This window comes from Papaver somniferum, chromosome 9 (assembly GCF_003573695.1).
Source record: "Papaver somniferum cultivar HN1 chromosome 9, ASM357369v1, whole genome shotgun sequence".
Lineage (NCBI taxonomy): Eukaryota > Viridiplantae > Streptophyta > Magnoliopsida > Ranunculales > Papaveraceae > Papaver > Papaver somniferum.
The window spans coordinates 86,820,306-86,842,450 of record NC_039366.1 but is presented as its reverse complement, the minus strand read 5'-3'; the positions used below and the strand labels follow the sequence as shown (position 1 = coordinate 86,842,450).

The 22,145-nt window shown below is 37.6% G+C and overlaps 1 long non-coding RNA gene across 2 annotated transcripts; it reads left to right on the top strand.

Moving 5' to 3' along the window:
• Positions 1-19,770: 19,770 nt before the first annotated feature.
• Positions 19,771-21,831, top strand: LOC113308433. 2 transcript variants are annotated; one of them, XR_003339790.1, is made up of 4 exons: positions 19,771-20,020; positions 20,148-20,206; positions 20,288-20,367; positions 21,020-21,831. It is a non-coding gene; the product is annotated as an uncharacterized LOC113308433 (long non-coding RNA). The 2 variants fall into 2 exon arrangements; XR_003339789.1 differs by having other exon boundaries at positions 20,288-21,831.
• The last annotated feature ends 314 nt before the right edge of the window (positions 21,832-22,145 follow it).

Genomic DNA, 22,145 nt, shown 5'->3' with positions numbered 1-22,145 from the left:
CTCGGTCGACACCGAGATACTGGTACAACTTTGTCTCGGGGAAATTCCGTTTTAAAATCTCGGTTTCATATTTTATATCCTCGTATCGATAATCACTTAAAAGAAACATAGTATTAGTAAATCTGATTGTTCACCTTCCTCATCATCAACACCAAATAATAATTTTAGCTCAAGAAATTCAAACACAGCAACAAGCAATAATACTAGTGACTGAATTAATCTTTTTAATTTTTTTACGTGAGATTAGTCCACTCAATTTAAAAAGAAAAAAAAATCCGGCCAAGACAAATCAATTCCGACCAAAAAACGCGTTTCCGGCCGAAATTTTCGCAAAGATTTCGTCCGACCGAAATTAACAAAATCGTGTCTTCTTGGACCGAAATCCGGAATTTCGCCGAAATTTCGGCCGAAATGACCGAAATCGACTACATAGGACTTGACAAAATCCCAAATTAAGCCGCCACTAGATGGACAAATGTTGTTCTCCACTGGGGCAATACCACGACAAAGGTTTGGTTTGGTTCGGTTTTCTCTCCAACCCTACCAAAATTTACATCCCCAGAGGCTACGAAGTGGCCATTTTTAATTGTGGGACACCTATTATACAGTAGAAAAATAATAAAGTCCAAAAATGTTTAATTTGTTATAAACGTGTAATTATGTTAAGAATATCCAGGGCAAATTCCGTTTATTACCGGGATGTCCTTGTGTCTAGTCCTATAAATAGAGGCTCTAATGTATGTCTATTGTACACATGTGGTTTTCCTGACAAGATTTTAACGAGGCAACATCTCGTTGACGTTTGATTTTCTTTCAAAAATGTTGATATTTGTGCTCTTTTTCCTTCGTCCAAATTTTTTCCCACTGGGTTTTATTGGCAAGGTTTTAGTGAGCCAGTTTATTCAACATGGTGGTCATCCAAGGGGGAGTTGTATAATTTTGGTTATTTGGTGGATTCCCACCATTAACTAGGTCATTCTGTTTTGTTAAACCAAATCAACATAAGAACCCTTAGGAATTTGGATATCATTCTGATCCATATATGGTATGATCACAAACTTTACTCACCTATGGTACTATAACTGCATATTGGCACTTTGTTGAAGAAACTACATCAACTACTTTTTCAAATCATTTCCGAGAAGCTAGGAATCCAAGAAGCAAGTCCTCAATGTACTTAAAGAAGCGTGAAGACTCGAGAACACTACCATTAGAAGGCTAACACAAAAGAAGACTTCATCAACTTGGAAATTTCTCACGAAAGCATTGCTATCTCCAGCATTGATCGATGTCGTATGCGTCAAAAATAAATTACACTTTCTCACGACTCAAAATAAATAATATAGCAAGTGTAAGAAAGGATCGTTCCCAAAGAGGGGATCTAGGTTGTCAAATTGTTTTGGTTTCCTATATAAACAAGGGGGGATTTCTGATTTTTATGTAAAGGAAAATAAACTAAAAGCAAATAATGAAATAAACAAGCAAATCAATAAGATGAAGATATTGGTCAAGGATTAGTTTTCATTCACAAACATGAATTTGTAACAATAACTAGAATTTATATTTAATCTCAATTTATTAAAAGTCCTAGGATACCTTGATCGCAAGAATATCCCGCTAATTTCCTCTTGTCATCAACAAACACATTAAAAGACGCGAATGTGAATTATACCTAGAAAGCAACCTAAAGTGTAAAAGCACAATTAAGTTTAACTCCCTAAGAGCACTAAGTTCTATGAAATAAGACTAATCAATGCAAACGAACGTGTAAAAGCACTAATCCATTTTAACAAAGGTTATGATCCACTTGTGACTACTAGGATGTATCACTACAAGCAATACTCACAATTATGCTACTTGCAATCAGGAATTATCACTTTTGCGTATAATAACCCTAATCTAGCAATAGAGATGAAAACTAATTCAACCGATTCGCGACTCGACTAAACATGCATTCAAATCATATAACAATATTAATAGTGAATCATAAGCAACAAAATATGGAGACAAAACTAATTCATTGCATAAATATCATGGTTGGAACTCCAACTTATTCCTTAACCAAAAGAGAGTTATCTAATCATATCCATGGAGTTCATAAACAAGAAGAAGCAATAAAACTATCATGTTCAAACTCTAGGCAAAAATATAAGAGAAGATAAGATATGGAGATATATCTTAGGGTTAGAGAAAGAGTTTTTCTATTTATATGCTTCTTCCATCCAAAAGGATACTCTTTCCAATATTAGGTCTTCTCCAAAACCCATCTCCAAGTGGTCCACCAAGCCCATGTGTGAGAAATATGTCTCTGGAATTTTGGGTCCAAAACTGGTCGCCGGATTGCTGATGTCATCGTCGGAATCCGGTCACCGTCGCCGGTTTCTGGTCATCGGAAAAAGTACTCATGCCACCTGAGATATCTGAAACTGTCACCAGACAATTGTATCCTTCCAGCACCTCAACTCTACTTCTATGCAGTTCAAACATTCACAAAATACCATCTAAGCCAATTCTTTGTTCTTGCGAAAACGTGGTCAAAAGCGTGACTCGTAGCTCATATATCCGGCAGTCTATTCTTGCATCCGACTCATACCCCTTTCATGATTCAGTGAAACATTATGATCCATGCTTCAAGCTCCAAAATATGACATCTCGGCCTATGCTCACCAGCTCACCATTCTCGTTGTGTTTTCGCACAATTTCCGCAGCTTCCCTGCAACCTAACATAATCTATTTCAACTTCACTGCCTGCTCTCTCTCTCTCTCTCTCTCTCCATTCTCTGAATTCAGTACCACCATAAACTGTAGCTCTACTAAATCCCTGGCAGCAAGCACACTGCTCAATTTCTTCACTGCATCTCCATCAGCACACCCATTGTGCTTCACAGACCCAAGCCAACACCAGTTGCATCTTTGCTTCAAGCCATTAATCCACACATTCCGTTGCAGCATCAGCTCAAACAACTCAACCCACCAGAACCAGTTGCATTGCAACTGCTATTTCATTCTCTCAGCAGCAACAACACCGTTCCATTGCATCGGCTCAGTTCCATTTCCTTCTTGTGCACCAGTTCTTGATGTAAAAACCAAATCCAAGTGAAACCCATCTCTCAACACTATTGATTCCATCTACCTTGAGCCATTCTGTCACAGGCACAGCCAACCAACCACTTGCAACCATTCACAGACTCATTCTATCACCTGAGTTCAAACACCAACATTCAGCAAACCCTTTTCGGTACCTGCAATTGTAATTCATTGCAGTCTCAGTTCCATCTCACTGCCATAGAAGCAACACCCACCAGGCTCAGGCCATCTCTTCCATTAGCTTCTAACATCTTTAATTCAACAACACCCCAAGCTAACACCTGAAGCACCAGCATCATCAACTCCATAATCTTATACCTAGACATTCATCTACCCAGATTCAGTTCACCTTCTCCGCAGCCTCAGTCAGCTCTATTGACAACCCATTATCACTACCAAGCTCTCTACCATTCGTAAATCACCATCTTATAATCATTAATGGCAGCAACGGGAGTACGCCATTCTTCCCTGTATAAACTCCATCCTGACTTTAACAGTGAACCAGCATCATCAGTGCACCAAGATTCGAGTCAAAAGCATTATAGACTTCCCTGTTCTCCCGTCACTGCCATCATTCGTTCTTCTCAGGTGAAAACAACAGTAGCAACCAAACTCCGTCGATCTCCGGTAGCCATTAACTTCATCACCAGATACATCATATTCCACCGAGTTTTCTCCCTGTCTCGAATTGAAGCTTTCACCTTCAGTTACAGAGTTTCAGACCCTAAATATTCATGTGGCAATCAATCGAACTGCAAGAAATTTCTTCAATTAATCTCCATCTTCAGTTCTCCCAATCAAATCAATTCCAGAAGAACCCTAACTTCCTTATTCGAGCAGCAATATCTTTCATTTTCTGACCCTTGATTCACCACCTTCTTCTGCTTCGATTCCTCTACGAATTTCCTCTGAATTTCACATCTCACTTTCTGTGTATCTCTCTGAATTTCAGGCAAATGGTAGGTAATGAGAAGAGAAAATACATTCCTTCTCGCTTTTAGGGATAGGTGTAGTGATAAGAATTGTTATAGGAACCCAGCAGATTAATACAAACCACCATCTGGCAGTCCTTTAGCTTTCCTTTGAACCAGAACTAGCGGCCCCTTATCGTTGACTTGACTCCGCATAGCACTCGTCGTTGAACACTTTCACCCTCCTTGCTCCAAATGAATGCTTTCGCCCAACAACAGCCGTCTCCTACTTCTCAGATCCACTTCTTCTCTTCAATTTCTCTTCATCACTAAAGCTGACACGCTTTTCAGACAGAGATGAAGAAATAAAAGCAAATAATGAGAAATAATCGACCTTCAACAGCAGTTGCACATGAGATGAGGCTTTTTGCGTTATTTCTTCTTCTTTTGTTACAAATGACTCCAAAGTACCTAAATATTCAAAAACAAACATAAGATACATAATTTACAAGAACACTTAGCAAAGAAAGCATAAACAATAGATAAATATCAAGGTGTTTTAGACACCTATCAAAGTCCCCCACACTTAGACTTTGCTAGTCCTCGAGCAAATCAAACAAAAATAAATTCAAAAAACATATACATACAACTCCGTCTCGCCGAGGATACGGTTACTCTTAGCATGAATAACAGGCCTTTGAACCCCTAGGTGTCCCTGGTGGACGAGTTATAGTCTCGTGAAGGTTTACAAGAGGTGTACCTACAAAACCTTTACTTCCAAAATCCATCTACTTGTGACAATTTAATGACACTAAATATTTTTTATTCGATGACATACAATCAATGATTACAGGAGGAAGTACCCACTTTCAAATCCAATTCATAAATTATTAATACAGCTTTATCAGAAAGTTGAACACAACCACAATACTCGAAATCGAATCAACCACAATCACATGAAAAGATTAAGAAGATGGATGTAGAAAGTAGATGGTGGCGAACCGTTGACTAAGGTGAACGATGTTTCCCATATCTGTCTGAAGGTCACTGCCAAAACAAACCTAAAAACCCTATTGGATTGAGCTACTGGTCTGATTCTAATATCAACACAGCTGGCATATACAAGGAAACATTCTAATATCAACACAGCTGGCATATACAAGGAAACCAGCGGTCGACAAACTTAATTCTAGATCAATTCACCGGCATATACAAGGGAACCAGTAATCGATTTTATTCAACACAATAATAATATATCTTTTTTTTCTTTTCTTTTTTCCAATTTTTTTTTGACATCATGATTGGATCTTGTGGATCCAAGCGCATGTTTCTTGTCAGCAGATTACATGATAGTTCCCTTGGATCCTGCACTCCACGCTTGCTTAGGCGACGGAGACAGGGAGAACACACACATATTGCTTTATCCAAGTGTCATATTTATTCCTTTTGGTCAATTGGTCGGTCTCTTTTTCTTTTTTTTTTTCTTTTTCTTTTTTTTAGTAACTTAATCACTCTATTTCATCCTAGCAGTGATAACAATTCGATGTTTTTGCCCCACCAATTCACTTAGAGAAACAATATATAAATATGGAAAAATAAAAATAGAACGTGATATGGTGACGACTCCGAGATATGGTGACAACTAACATGTTATTTTATATTTTGTTCGTTTTCATATGAATAGACTCTACTAATGGGTTCCTCAACTCCTACAACCACGATGTTTCCATTAGTGTAAGGCACAAGTTGCTAGACTTTCTCTTTTTCGTTTTTTTTTTTAGTTTTTCTTAACAAGGATAAAAAATCTATATGCAAAAGACTCCCCCACACGTAAACTTCACATTGTCCTCAATGTTAAAAACCGAAAATTCTGAATTCTGACGTACCAGAAGATAAAACACAAAAAATGTACAAATTGGTAAGTAATTTGGCAAAACACTATTTCACGAAAGTTGTTCGCCTACGTCTTTTCTACACAGTGTCAAAAGGTACAGTGTTTCGATAAACGGTCTGACAGTTATGGTCTCTGGACTGAACTACGCGCAGTCTGAAATTTTCTGACGAAAAGGTATTCGTCATCATTTTCTTCTAAAATAGATTATCGACTCAAGGAAGTTAAACATGGGGATGCAAATATGATATGAAAAACGAAAGATAGAAATACAAACTCAGTGGGTTGCCTCCCATTTAGCGCTTAGTTTAACGTCTTTAGCCCGACTTGCACGACGAATTCCCCATACACCAATAATCGGAAAAGTTGGGGATCCACCCATAGCACCTGTTTTACAAACACTAGCTTCACACACATATTAGCACAATAAAATAGAAACAAATCTATTAACCGATAAAAGTTTCACCAACACTTATTCTTGTCCACACTTGGAAGTGTATAAAGAATGTAGAAGTCGGGTACTTCCACGGTTTCTTGTTCCAAGATCTGCATACTTTGAGAATCAAGTATCTTTAATGGCGGAAATCGAGAAACAAAGTCATTCAACAATATTCTCGAAGCACATACATTCAAACCAATAAGAGGTAAAGAAGAAGAAAAAATATGCAAAGGGTTATACAAACCTTGCACAATCTCTTGTATCACATAATCCTCGTCATCCTTGAAAAATTCAAGTGAATTACTCACCTCTTTTATATCATGGCGCTCTATCAAACCTTGCAACCATTCTTCATCCGTTTCTACCTTAACTAAAGTCTCGGCATTAACATCATCATTATGATCCTTTGCAAGATCAATTGGGTATTCCAAAATATTGGTCATAACGGTCACATTCTCAACATACTCGTCATCATTAGGCTCAAACTCTTTTGCGGCTGCAAATTTCGCTATAAGGAACTTTTTTAGAAGACTCAAAAATGCATCATCCTCAAGCTCCACCCTTTGAATAGGCTCTTGATCATTATTAAGATCAATGCTTGAGTAATTTACACAAGTGTCAACATATTCCTCTTCGTCTTCATTTTGATCCCAAAAAGATTCTGTTGTACACCTTTGGAAAATGTCACCATGGGTTGGTTCAAGCGACGTATCTTCATAATCATCATCACTTTCATAGTTAACATAAGATTAGTTGTCGCTGAATTTAGTGTTGCTAACCTCAAACTCATCCTTTTGAATATGCGAATGATCATTATTAAGATAAAGAGTTGAGTTAGCTACACAATTATCAACGAAAGTCCCCAAAGGTTGGCCCTTTTCAACATTAGCATCAATCAAATATTCATCACACACCACAGGCACATTAGAATAATTATTGCTTTGAAAACAAAATTCTTCTTCATACCTTTCTTCTTTGTATTCATCAATGCTTCTTCGTAAGATAGCCATATTCTTGGAATTGCTCGTTTGTAGCCTCTTTATATTTTTGAGTTGTCGTAAAAAGTTGGAAAAGTTGTCTAACAAGTTAGAGACTTGTTGTTCACGAGCATAAGAATCCTCCAATCCTTGTGGTTGTTCACACACATACCCGCCATAAGGTTGTTGATATGTAAAAGGACCACAGTATTCCGTAGGATATTGATCATAACCAATGAATTGGTGTTGACTATAACCCTAGGATGGTTGGTAGTTTCCATATTGTTTAGGTTGTTGAAAACCGTATCCGTTGTTCCAATATGCTCCGTCCATAGAAATTGGTACCTGAAACACGATCCTCAAAACAAGGTTAACAACCAGAAGATAAAAACAAAAACAAAACTAAAAACAAAACCAAAAATAAGAAACCAAAAACAAGTGAGGAAGCGGCGCCAAAATTTGATCGCTGTCGTATGCGTCAAAAATAAATTACACTTTCTCACAACTCAAAATAAATAATATAGCAAGGGTAAGAAAGGATCGTTCCCACAGAGAGGATCTAGGTTGTCAAATTGTTTTGGTTTCCTATATAAACAAGGGGGATTTCTGATTTTTATGTGAAGGAAAATAAACTAAAAGCAAATAATGAAATAAACAAGCAAATCAATAAGATGAAGATATTGGTCAAGGATTAGTTTTCATTCACAAACATGAATTTGTAACAATAACTAGAATTTATATTTAATCTCAATTTATTAAAAGTCCTATGATACCTTGATCGCAAGAATATCCCGCTAATTTCCTCTTGTCATCAACAAACACATTAAAAGATGCGAATGTGAATTCTACCTAGAAAGCAACCTAAAGTGTAAAAGCACAATTAAGTTTAACTCCCTAAGAGCACTAAGTTCTATGAAATAAGACTAATCAATGCAAACGACCGTGTAAAAGCACTAATCCGTTTTAACAAAGGTTATGATCCACTTGTGACTACTAGGATGTATCACTACAAGCAATACTCACAATTATGCTACTTGCAATCAGGAATTTATCACTTTTGCGTATAATAACCGTAATCTAGCAATAGAGATGAAAACTAATTCAACCGATTCGCGACTCGACTAAACATGCATTCAAATCATATAAAAATATTAATAGTGAATCATAAGCAACAAAATATGGAGACAAAACTAATTCATTGCATAAATATCATGGTTGGAACTCCAACTTATTCCTTAACCAAAAGAGAGTTATCTAATCATATCCATGGAGTTCATAAACAAGAAGAAGCAATAAAACTATCATGTTCAAACCCTAACAAAAATAGAAGAGAAGATAAAATATGGAGATATATCTTAGGTTTAGAGAAAGAGTTTTTCTATTTATATGCTTCTTCCATCCAAAAGGATACTCTTTCCAATATTAGGTCTTCTCCAAAACCCATCTCCAAGTGGTCCACCAAGCCCATGTGTGAGAAATATGTCTCTGGAATTTTAGGTCCAAAACTGGTCGTCGGATTGCTGACGTCATCGCTGGAATCCGGTCACCGTCGCCGGTTTACGGTCATCGGAAAAAGTACTCATGCCACCTGAGATATCTGAAACTGTCACCAGGCAATTGTATCCTTCCAGCACCTCAACTCTACTTCTATGCAGTTCAAACATTCACAAAATACCATCTAAGCCAATTCTTTGTTCTTGCGAAAACGTGGTCAAAAGCGTGACTCGTAGCTCATATATCCGGCAGTCGATTCTTGCATCCGACTCATACCCCTTTCATGATTCAGTGAAACATTATGATCCATGCTTCAAGCTCCAAAATCTGACATCTCGGCCTATGCTCACCAGCTCACCATTCTCGCTGTGTTTTCGCACAATTTCCGCAGCTTCCCTGCAACCTAACATAATCTATTTCAGCTTCACTCCCTGCTATCTCTCTCCATTCTCTGAATTCAGTACCACCATAAATTGTAGCTCTACTAAATCCCTGGCAGCAAGCACACTGCTCAATTTCTTCACTGCATCTCCATCAGCACACCCATTGTGCTTCACAGACCCAAGCCAACACCAGTTGCAGCTTTGCTTCAAGCCATTAAAACACACATTCCATTGCAGCATCAGCTCAAACAACTCAACCCACCAGAACCAGTTGCATTGCAACTACTATTCCATTCTCTCAGCAGCAACAACACCGTTCCATTGCCTCGGCTCAGTTCCATTTCCTTCTTGTGCACCAGTTCTTGCTGTAAAAACCAAATCCAAGTGAAACCCATCTCTCAACACTATTGATTCCATCTACCTTGAGCCATTCTGTCACAGGCACAGCCAACCAACCACTTCCAACCCTTCACAGACTCATTCTATCACCTGAGTTCAAACACCAACATTCAGCAAACCCGTTTCGGTACCTGTAATTGCAATTCATTGCAGTCTCAGTTCCATCTCACTTCCATAGAAGCAACACCCACCAGGATCAGGCCATCTCTTACATTAGCTTCTAATATCTTTAATTCAACAACACCCCAGACCAACACCTGAAGCACCAACATCATCAACTCCATAATATTATACCTAGACATTCATCTAACCAGATTCAGTTCACCTTCTCCGCAGCCTCAGTCAGCTCTACTGAAAACCCATTATCACTACCAAGCTCTCTGCCATTCGTAAACCACCATCTTATAATCATTAATGGCAGCAACGGGAGTACGCCATTCTTCCCTGTATAAACTCCATCCTGACTTTAACAGTGAACCAGCATCATCAGTGCACCAAGATTCGAGTCAAAAGCATTATAGACTTCCCTGTTCTCCCGTCACTGCCATCATTCGTTTTTCTCAGGTGAAAACAACAGTAGCAGCCAAACTCCGTCGATCTCCGGCAGCCATTAACTTCATCACCAGATACATCAGATTCCACCGAGTTTCCTCCATGTATCGAATCGAAGCTTTCACCTTCAGTTACAGAGTTTCAGACCTTAAATATTCATGTGGCAATCAATCGAACTGCAAGAAATTTCTTCAATTAATCTCCATCTTCAGTTCTCCCAATCAAATCAATTCCAGAAGAACCCTAACTTCCTTATTCGAGCAGCAATATATTTCGTTTTCTGACCCTTGATTCACCACCTTCTTCTGCTTCGATTCCTCTCCGAATTTCCTCTAAATTTCACATCTCACTTTCTGTGTATCTCTCTGAATTTCAGGCAAATGGTAGGTAATGAGAAGAGAAAATACATTCCTTCTCGCTTTTAGGGATAGGTGTAGTGATAAGAATTGTTATAGGCACCCAGCAGATTAATACAAACCACCATCTGGCAGTCCTTTAGCTTTCCTTTGAACCAGAACTAGCAGCCCCTTATCGTTGACTTGACTCCTCATAGCACTCGCCGTTGAACACTTTCACCCTCCTTGCTCCAAATGAATGCTTTCGCCCAACAACAGTCGTCTCTTACTTCTCAGATCCACTTCTTCTCTTCCATGTCTCTTCATCACTAAAGCCGACACGCTTTTCAGACAGAGATGAAGAAATAAAAGCAAATAATAAGAAATAATCCACCTTCAAAAGCAGTTGCACATGATATAAGGCTTTTGCATTGTTTCTTCTTCTTTTGTTACAAATGACTCCAAAGTACCTAAATACTCAAAAACAAACATAAGATACATAATTTACAAGAACACTTAGCAAAGAAAGCATAAACAATAGATAAATATCAAGGTGTTTTAGACACCTAATAAGCATTCAGGAAATTCGTTTACCGAAATTGGCTCGACTCGAAGATTTGCAAGCCAAGATTTAACTAATGTACTTATCAGGGGGAGTATCAAATTAGAAGGTATTTTACTGGACTATCACGTTGTACTCTTTTTCCTTCATCAAGGTTTTTCCCATTGGGTTTTTCCTTTTCAAGGTCTTAATGAGGCAACATTTGCGTGTCCAAATCTTTTATAAGTTTTCTCAATTGTACTATTTTCCCTCCGATCAGGTTTTGTCCTTTTGGAATTTCCTGACAAGGTTTTAACGAGGTAATTAGCTTAGACACAATGTCATCAGGGGGAGTGTTATAAAAGTGTAATTATGTTAAAAATATCTAGGGAGAATTCCGTTTATTACCGGGATGCCCTTGTGTCTAGCTCTATAAATAGAGGCTCTAATGTCTGTCTATTGTACACATGAATAAGAAATCTCTCTTCTTTTCTCCCTTTACTTTGTGTCTTCTTCACCTCTTAATCTATATCACAAGATAATTATCAAAAAGTGAATCTTTTTTAGAGATTTGGAGGGGCAGTTTTTAGTTATAATAGGTGTCATCTCCCCTCCTTTAAAACACTAAGTCATATGAGATTCCACGTCGCACGGTGAGTATAACATCCCTCTCAAATTAAATTAGATAAAAGCTTTCACACAGAGCAATTCTGGAGAGGTCAAGTGGTGGAACTCTATTGGTTGATACATCAAAAACTGGATTACACTCTGTTTACACCCTATATTTAATTGGCCGTTAATAACGCCGTTAGCAAAAAAACGTGGGTACACAATACTTCTGTCAGCTTTTGTGCCTAAATAATTCATTACACTTTGTTTACACTGAATCTTAACTGGACGTTAATTGACGTCGTTGGTGTGGACAGTACCTACATCAAACTAGACCTAAGGCTAACGGAGATACCGATATGAAGAGAGTTTCTTCTTCTTCTTCTTCTCTTTCTTCTGTCCTTCATCTCTTTCCCCCTGTCGAATTCAATTCCAAAGGTCTAGATGAATCGAGCTTTTTTTGTGTGAGTGATTCATGTAAATATTGAGATCTAGATAAATCTAAGAAGAGGGTGATGAATCTGGAAGCTAATTTAGAAGAAATAGAAATTAGGGTTTTCTCCTGCCATACATTTCTTCTTCTTCTGCAACAAACTCATACCATACTTTTCTTCTCCGACAAACCATGGTTTTTCCTCATGAGTCAGTTAAGTTGTTGCCGTCAATTTGAAAAATGGGTCTCGAGATTTCACCTAAAAAAGGTAAAATCTCCATCTCTTTCCCTACGAATCTCTTTAGGGTTTTCAGATTAGAACTGATTTGATGTTTGAAACGATTAATTTAAGATTTCTTTGGGAGAGATATCAGTTTCTGTTTAATTTTTAGGGTTTTGTGAGATTCGATTTGGACTGATTCTCTGTGGGATTTGTTTTCAACAACATAAGGTAATGATTTCTTAGTTAGTTTTCGTTTTATGTTATGAAATTATAATGGAATAAGGTAATGATTAAATTATTTTATTTTAGGTGACGATAAACCCTCATCTTTTGCGAACCTAATTTTCTCCAGCGATCTCCACTACCAACTCCTATCTTCTCCTAATCAGGTATGAATATTATTTCTCTTTATTCTGCTTGCTTTTGATTTTTTCTATTTTTGTGTGTATGATGATATGAACTTCTAAAGTCTTTGTTGGATTTTAAGTTGATTAATGCTAGACCAAGACGTTTTGTGTGTTTTTGATGCTTCCTCTCCATGGTTTTCTAATTCTACAAATTTTTACCTTTCCATCTCCCTGGAATACAACATGGTACTGGCCTTTCTCTTCTTGCTCATGGAGTACATTAAGAGACTTAATTATAGGTCAACACACAAACTCTTTCCACTTTGAATTAAGAATTTTGTTTAATTTGATTTCAATGTCTTCAGGGTTTAAAATAGTGCTGCTTTGAAGAGAATATTGGAAAATAATAAACAGAGAAATTATAATTCATTATTGTCTCCCGATAATTGCCTAGACAGAGAAATTATAATTCATTATTTTATTTGCCTTATTTTAGCCACGTTGTTAACTGTATATGTCTACAAACATGGAAAGAAGGAGCTGAAGTTGAGTTTCGATGTTGAAATCTTGGCCTTTATGGAGGAAACTGGAAATCTCGCGTAAGCCATTAGAGAAGGTTAGATCATAGGTCATCATTAGATCGAATTTTAGATTATCGTTCCGTGAGTGCTTTAATTTAATTTGTGCTAACATGTTTTGGTTGTTTCAGGTACAACTGATTGAGCCTGTAGATGGCAGGTAACTTCCTTAGGTCCATCTCACCTTTTTGTATTGAATTTGTGAATTTGATTTTCTAGATTGGTTATCTACCGAAGGAAAAATTGTGCATTGCGAAGCCAACCAACACAAGGAATATCTGTTGCTACATACATGAAGTTGTGGAGCTGCTGCGACGTGCAAATCAATCTATGAATATTAATGTTGTTCTAGCATACCAGTTGTTGCTGTTGCGTGAATGGAGCTGATGCAACCTACTGATGTGATGTGCCCGTTGCTTCTGTATTCATGATGTTGTTGCTACGTACTGCTCCCACTGCTTTGTACCTGCGCACCTGCTGTTGTAGCTGCTCCGTACGTGCTGTTGTTGTTGCTGGACGCATAAACCTGCATGTGCACCTGATGTGCTGCGAACAAGGTGCTACTGCCCCAGTACTTGCCTGCCGTGTAACTACCAGTTTTTCTTCGAACAAGGTGCTCCTGCTGCGAAACTGTTGTTGGTGCGAACAAGCTTATGTACCTGTTGCCGAGCAAGCAATGCATTGTTGTTGTTGTTGCTGCTCCACGTACTGCTGATGCTACCTTTTGATGTGGTGTTCCTGATGGAAATTAGGGTTCTATTTATTATTCTTCTTGACCACCCAAAATATTTCACCCTTTCTCTCCGCCCTTTTGATTTATTTGTTTTCTTCATTATATGATTACGTTAACAATATGGGTTCCGTGCACAAAAGCCTCAATTTCTTAACTCTACAATTCGAATTGCGAGAATCTCATTGTATTGAATTACCTATTCATTTCTTATTGGACGGCTTCTCATCTGGTGAAGGAGAACCCTTTGATTTGTCACGTGTGGTTATTTCTATCATGCGGTTATGGCAGGAACAAAAATTAAGGATTTACAAGACCCCTAATTTGTCTAGAAAATTAGTACAACCAGTATTAGGAACCTACATATTAGACATGGGAGAAAGGAAACGTTATATTCCATGCAAATGTTCTCAAGAATCCGAGCCATGGGTGAGGCGAAGCAGAGCCACACCAAATCAAAAAAGCATTTGGACGGGGGCGAGGCGAAGCCAAGCCACACCAAATCAAAAATATCTCGAGACGGGACGAAGTCCCACGACACCAAATAAAAAATTCATGACGAGACAAGGCGAAGCCACATCACACCAAACTAAAAATATGATCAAAAGATAAAAAAAAAAAAAAAAGAAAGAAAGAATGATGGTGAACTGTTTTCGGGCTCGCCCGATGCGTAGCACGGGCACAAAATCTAGTAAAATAAGAGGAGCCACATACTTGTAATATGTGGCCCAGCCAGATAAGAGTCGTGGCGGTTCCTAAAAGTGGTGTTTTTTTAATACGAAAAAGATATATATTGAATTGAAAAAATTCCACATTATTTTCCCTATAGATACATTTGTGTTATCTAAACCGGAATATTGTTTGACCATTCTTCAGCGAGCAATATTATTTGCATCTCTATGCACATGTGTGCAAAAACCAGTCTTATTCAAAAGGAAAAAAGATTGAAACCCGATAACGATTTCCCACGGTTAAACCAGTTACTTTTCGAGCCTTTCTTCTTTCTTATCCTTTCTTCTTCCCTTTCGCCTGGTTTTTTCACCCTCCCATGAGCGGCTAATGGCCGTTCATAGGCTCCGATGGTTCGTAAGCACACATTAATTTAGTATTTCTGCTAGATGGGGTCATGGATTTAATGGGTTGGGGTTCTTTTTTAATCGAAGAAACTGAGTGGTGGCGGCAGTCGAGAAAATCTGCAGAAATCTTCAGTACACGCTTGAGTCTCTGAGTCAACTTATATGTCAGGTAATGATTATGGGTTTTTGCTACACGGCTTTGAATCTTTCTTCACGCCGATTAGGTTTGTAGGATTTGGTTTCCCTAATCCCTAATTTTCTATCTTTTTTTGACATCTTTTTGGTATCAACTCTATTCGACTAAGTGATATGAGTCGGACAAAGGCTCTTCTGTTTATCTTAACATAAACTTCTTCGTCAGGTCCTTAGATCTATCTTATGTTCAATTACCGAAGTAATCGTTTAAGATTAAGCCAACAACACTCTTAATCCAAAGAATTGTGTTGATGCCGATCTACTTTATTAATCAATCCAATCTATCACAAGGATAAACCGATTATTAATTGGATCCTCTTTTTAACGAAACAAGTATTGTGTATACCAAAGATTATGAACCCACAAATCAGTAATCTTCAATATCTTCTTTGTATTCAAATCTTTTTAGATCTTCAATAAACACCTACACACAATCACTTGAGTCTCTTTTGTTCAATCACGCACAGAACGGAGTCTGTTAACAATGGATTATCACAAGATCGTCTTTAGAACTAACAACAGTCTAAAGATCCCTGTCGAAACTCTGAACTAGTTTGAATGAATCTTATATCAGAAGAGAAGATTATCAAGCATAAAAAAACTAGGTGCAATCAAAGTTCAACCACCGTTAGTCAATCAAATCAATGAAAACAAAAGATAAACCGTAATTATCTAGTTTCCCACCAACGGTACTAATAGAGATTCTCAATCCCAAAGAAGACTTTAAACTGAGCGGTCGTAAGAGATTTCGCCTAATTAGGTTACTCTCCTCTCTGAATAGGCGGCTTCACCAGTAACAACACAACAAGAGGTAGTTTGTTGTTATTTTTAGAGCACTTCTCGGTCGAACTCGCATGCGTTGCTATCTCAAGCATGTTTGTCAATATTAGTGATCAAAACTATATGTCTTGATTTCTAATATACTTATGACTAAGTCTCGGTCTAGGATAGTTATGTGTAGTTGAGCTCCAGACTCCATGGCGATCATCTTAAAGAACTACTCGAGGAACAAGTAGAACTTCATCCGACAAAAAGGTATGTGGAGACTTGAACTTATCTATCACTCAAAAGTCTACTCTATCTCCTACTCTTGAGACAATAATCGTATGAGTATGATAGTTTTCATACATACACATTTGCTATTTTTGAGTCGAGTTTACTCGCCTATCTTTTTCTCGAAATATCTGTTGGTGAGCTTTCGCTTTAATCATTTTCATTTTTACCCGTGACGAAAGTCATGATGACGTTTCAATCTTGAAAATAGCTTTGATGACGATAGTCATGAATAACGATTGTTATAACATTATAGAAGAATGTTTCAATGATTAAATGTAGAGTTGAGATTACCAACTACGGATATAAGCATATATAGTTTGTTCGCACATTAGTGTATAAATCTATATGTCAGAAACCAATTACGTGCATATGTGTGCATGCAACATTGGTGAAGGAGACAGGTTGAGTACGCGTACCCACGGAAGTTTTCATACCTAAAATTTCTGCTGAGTTTGTAGTTTGCAAACTAGTACACCAGTCACCTTAGGTACGCATACCCGTACGCGTACCCACAAAAGTATTCGAACCGAAAATTTCTGCAGAGTTTGTAAACTCAAATCCGGTAGCTAAGGTACGCGTACCCAAGCTGGTTATTTCTCAAATCGGTAGTTCATGAGCTTAAAACAATAATTTATATGGAATGCAATCTTTGCAAACCGTGGCTATATTGTTTATGAATTGATTCAAGTGGATCAAACCGATTTTGTATCAATTGTGTCTATGAATAAAGACCTAAGCAATTGAACAACTCTTCAACTAGTTCTTATAAGTCATTTGAACTAGTTTTGAGAAAAATGAATACGGTTAATATGAAAGTACTCATATGGCTAACCATTGGTTAACTATTTGTGAACCAACTAAGTGTACACGTTTAGGTACGGTTACTCAAACCTAAATGAATACATTTCATTTGTGTGTGACAAGCTAAGTTTCGATTTAACTGTTGAAAGATAATACCTTGGTTGAATCATATTTTTCATCTAACGGTGAATATTGAATGCTTTGTTACCAAGGTAACTTAGATTGCAAACCCTGATTTGAAAACTATATAAGGGAACTCTAGCAACTGGAAAAACTAATCCCCACACCTCCTGTGTGATACTAGTAGAAATAACACAAGACAGAGTAGAGAACAAAGCATCCAAGAAACCATGTTGGGCACCCTGCAGATAATTTTTAAGAGGATGGATTATCACCGAACAAAATTTAAAAAAAAATAAAAGAAGGGAAAACCGAAGTAAAATGAGAAGAATCTGTTAAGCGTTTAGGTTTACCTGGATCTGAAGAATGAATGGAGTTTCATTGATGACTTATTGAGTAACCCATGGTTGGGTTATTGATCTAATCTTCTGAGTCAATTTTAAGAATGAAGAAATCAAAATCCAAAACAGAATTCCAAATACAGAAATCACTTGCCACCCATGTATGCTCTCCATTCTTTGTGATATTCTTCTTCTTCATGGAAATTGAGAATTTAATGGGATTTATTCATAAAAGGGGGAAAATCTATGCATACTTCCTGGAAAAAGTAAAGTTCGAATTTAACTTGACATTAATGAACATGAATTTTTCTAAGATTAGATACAAGTCGCGGTTGGCTCCTCGACCCGGGGTTGTGAGTTAACCAGGTGAAACGGAGTCCAAACCGATCATGTGGGGGACCAGGACGTTACGATTGAAGCAGGTCCAATGAGACTTGACAAAATCCCAAATTAAGCCGCCACTAGATGGACAAATGTTGTTCTCCACTGTGGCAATACCACGACAAAGGTTTGGTTTGGTTCGGTTCGGTTTTCTCTCCAACCCTACCAAAATTTACATCCCAAGAGGCTACGAAGTGGCCATTTTTAATTGTGGGACACCTATTATATAGTAGAAAAAAAATAAAGTCCAAAAATGTTTAATTTGTTATAAACGTGTAATTATGTTAAGAATATCCAGGGCAAATCCCGTTTATTACCGGGATGCCCTTGTGTCTAGTCCTATAAATAGAGGCTCTAATGTCTGTCTATTGTACACATGTGGTTTTCATGACAAGGTTTTAACGAGGCAACATCTCGTTGACGTTTGATTTTCTTTCAAAAATGTTGATATTTGTGCTCTTTTTCCTTCGTCCAAATTTTTTCCCACTGGGTTTTATTGGCAAGGTTTTAGTGAGCCAGTTTATTCAACATGGTGGTCATCCAAGGGGGAGTTGTATAATTTTGGTTATTTGGTGGATTCCCACCATTAACTAGGTCATTCTGTTTTGTTAGACCACATCAACATAAGAACCCTTAGGAATTTGGATATCATTCTGATCCATATATGGTATGATCACAAACTTTACTCACCTATGGTACTATAACTGCATATTGGCACTTTGTTGAAGAAACTACATCAACTACTTTTGCAAATCATTTCCGAGAAGCTAGGAATCCAAGAAGCAAGTCCTCAATGTACTTAAAGAAGCGTGAAGACTCGAGAACACTACCATTAGAAGACTAACACAAAAGAAGACTTCATCAACTTGGAAATTTCTCACGAAAGCAATGCTATATCCAACATTCAAGAAATTCGTTTACCGAAATTGGATCGACTCGAAGATTTGCAAGCCAAGATGTAACTAAAGTACTTATCAGGGGGAGTATCAAATTAGAAGGTATTTTACTGGACTATCACGTTGTACTCTTTTTCCTTCATCAAGGTTTTTCCCATTGGGTTATTTCTTGTCAAGGTTTTAATGAGGCAACATTTGCGTGTCCAAATCTTTTATAAGTTTTCTCAATTGTACTCTTTTCCCTCCGATCAGGTTTTGTCCTTTTTGAATTTCCTGACAAGGTTTTAACGAGGTAATTAGCTTAGACACAATGTCATCAGGGGGGGTGTTATAAACGTGTAATTATGTTAAGAATATCTAGGGCAAATTCCGTTTATTACCGGGATGCCCTTGTATCTAGCCCTGTAAATAGAGGCTCTAATGTCTGTCTATTATACACATGAATAAGAAATCTCTCTTCTTTTCTCCCTTTATTTTGTGTCTTCTTCACCTCTTATTCTATATCACAAGATAATTATCAAAAAGTGGATCTTTTTTAGAGATTTGGAGGGGCAGTTTTTAGTTATAATAGGTGTCATCTCCCCTCCTTTAAAACACTAAGTCATATGAGCTCCCACGTCGCACGGTGAGTATAACATCCCTCTCATATTAAATTAGATAAAAGCTTTCACACGGGGCAATTCTGGAGAGGATACGTGGCGGAACTCTATTGGTTGATACATTAAAAACTAGATTACACTCTGTTTACGCCCTATATTTAACTGGCCGTTAATAACGCCGTCAGCAAAAAACGTGGGTACACAATACTTCTGTCAGGCTTTGGGCCTAAATAATTCATTACACTTTGTTTACACCGAATCTTAACTGGACGTCAATTGACGTCGTTGGTGTGGACAGTACCTACATCAAACTAGACCTAAGGCTAACGGAGATACCGATATGAAGAGAGTTTAATTCCAAAGGTCTAGATGAATCGAGCTTTTTTTTGGTGAGTGATTCATGTAAATATTGAGATTTAGATAAATCTAAGAAGAGAGTGATGAATCTGGAAGCTAATTTAGAAGAAATAGAAATTAGGGTTTCCTCCTGCCATACATTTCTTCTTCTTCTGCAACAAACTCATACCATACTTTTCTTCTCCGACAAACCATAGTTTTTCCTCATGAGTCAGTTGAGTTGTTGCCGTCAATTTGAAAAATGGGTCTCGAGATTTCACATAAAAAAGGTTAAATCTCCATCTCTTTCCCTATGAATCTCTTTAGGGTTTTCAGATTAGAACTGATTTGATTTTTGAAACGATTAATTTAAGATTTCTTTGGGAGAGAATATCAGTTTCTGTTTATTTTTTTTAGGGTTTTGTGAGATTCGATTTGGATTGATTCTCTGTGGGATTTGTTTTCAACAACAGAAGGTAATGATTTCTTAGTTAGTTTTCGTTTTATGTTATGAAATTATAATGGAATAAGGTAATGATTAAATTATTTTATTTTAGGTGACGATAAACCCTCATCTTTTGCGAACCTAATTTTCTCCAGCGATGTCCACTACCAACTCCTTTCTTCTCCTAATCAGGTATGAATTCTATTTCTCTCTATTCTGCTTGCTTTTGATTTTTTTTCATTTTTGTGTGTATGATGATATGAACTTCTAAAGTCTTTGTTGGATTTTAAGTTGATTAATGGTAGACCAAGACGTTTTGTGTGTTTTTGATTCCTCCTTCTCCATGTTTTTCTAATTCTACAAATTTTACCTTTCCATCTCCCTGGAATACAACATGGTACTGGCCTTTCTCTTCTTGCTCATGGAGTACATTAAGAGACTTAATTATAGGTCAACACACAAACTCTTTCCACTTTGAATTAAGAATTTTGTTTAATTTGTTTTCAATGTCTTCAGGGTTTAAAATAATGCTGCTTTGAAGAGAATATTGGAAAATAATAAACAGAGAAATAATAATTCATTATTGTCTCCCGATAATTTCCTAGACAATATTTTATTTGCCTTATTTTAGCCACGTTGTTAACTGTATATGCCTACAAACATGGAAAGAAGGAGCTGAAGTTGAGTTTCGATGTTGAAATCTTGGCCTTTATGGAGGAAACTGGAAATCTCGCGCAAGCCATTAGAGAAAGTTAGATCATAGGTCATCATTAGATCGAATTTTAGATTATCGTTCCGTGAGTGATTTAATTTAATTTGTGCTAACATGTTTTGGTTGTTTCAGGTACAACTGATTGAGCCTGTAGATGGCAGGTAACTTCCTTAGGTCCATCTCACCTTTTTGCATTGAATTTGTGAATTTGATTTTCTAGATTGGTTATCTACCGAAGGAAAAATTGTGCATTGCGAAGCCAACCAACACAAGGAATATCTGTTGCTACATACATGAAGTTGTGGAGCTGCTGCGACGTGCAAATCAATCTATGAATATTAATGTTGTTCTAGCATACCCGTTGTTGCTGTTGCGTGAATGGAGCTGATGCAACCTACTGATGTGATGTGCCCGTTGCTTCTGCATACATGATGTTGTTGATACGTACTGCTCCCACTGCTTTGTACCTGCGCACCTGCTGATGTAGCTGCTCCGTACGTGCTGTTGTTGCTGCTGGACGCATAAACCTGCATGTGCACCTGATGTGCTGCGAACAAGGTGCTACTGCCCCAGTACTTGCCTGCCGTGTAACTACCAGTTTTTCTTCGAACAAGGTGCTCCTGCTGCGAAACTGTTGTTGGTGCGAACAAGCTTATGTACCTGTTGCCGAGCAAGCAAGGCATTGTTGTTGCTGCTGCTGCTCCACGTACTGCTGATGCTACCTTTTGATGTGGTGTTCCTGATGGAAATTAGGGTTCTATTTATTATTCTTCTTGACCACCCAAAATATTTCACCCTTTCTCTCTGCCCTTTTGATTTATTTGTTTTCTTCATTGTATGATTACGTTAACAATATGGGTTCCGTGCACAAAAGCCTCAATTTCCTAACTCTACAATTCGAATTGCGAGAATCTCATTGTATTTATTTACCTATTCATTTCTTATTGGACGGCTTCTCATCTGGTGAAGGAGAACCCTTTGATTTGTCACGTGTGGTTATTTCTATCATGCGGTTATGGCAGGAACAAAAATTAAGGATTTACAAGACCCCTAATTTGTCTAGAAAATCAGTACAACCAGTATTAGGACCTACATATTAGACATGGGAGAAAGGAAACGTTATATTCCATGCAAATGTTCTCAAGAATCCGAGCCATGGGTGAGGCGAAGCAGAGCCACACCAAATCAAAAAAGCATTTGGACGGGGGCGAGGCGAAGCCGAGTCACACCAAATCAAAAATATCTCATGACGGGACGA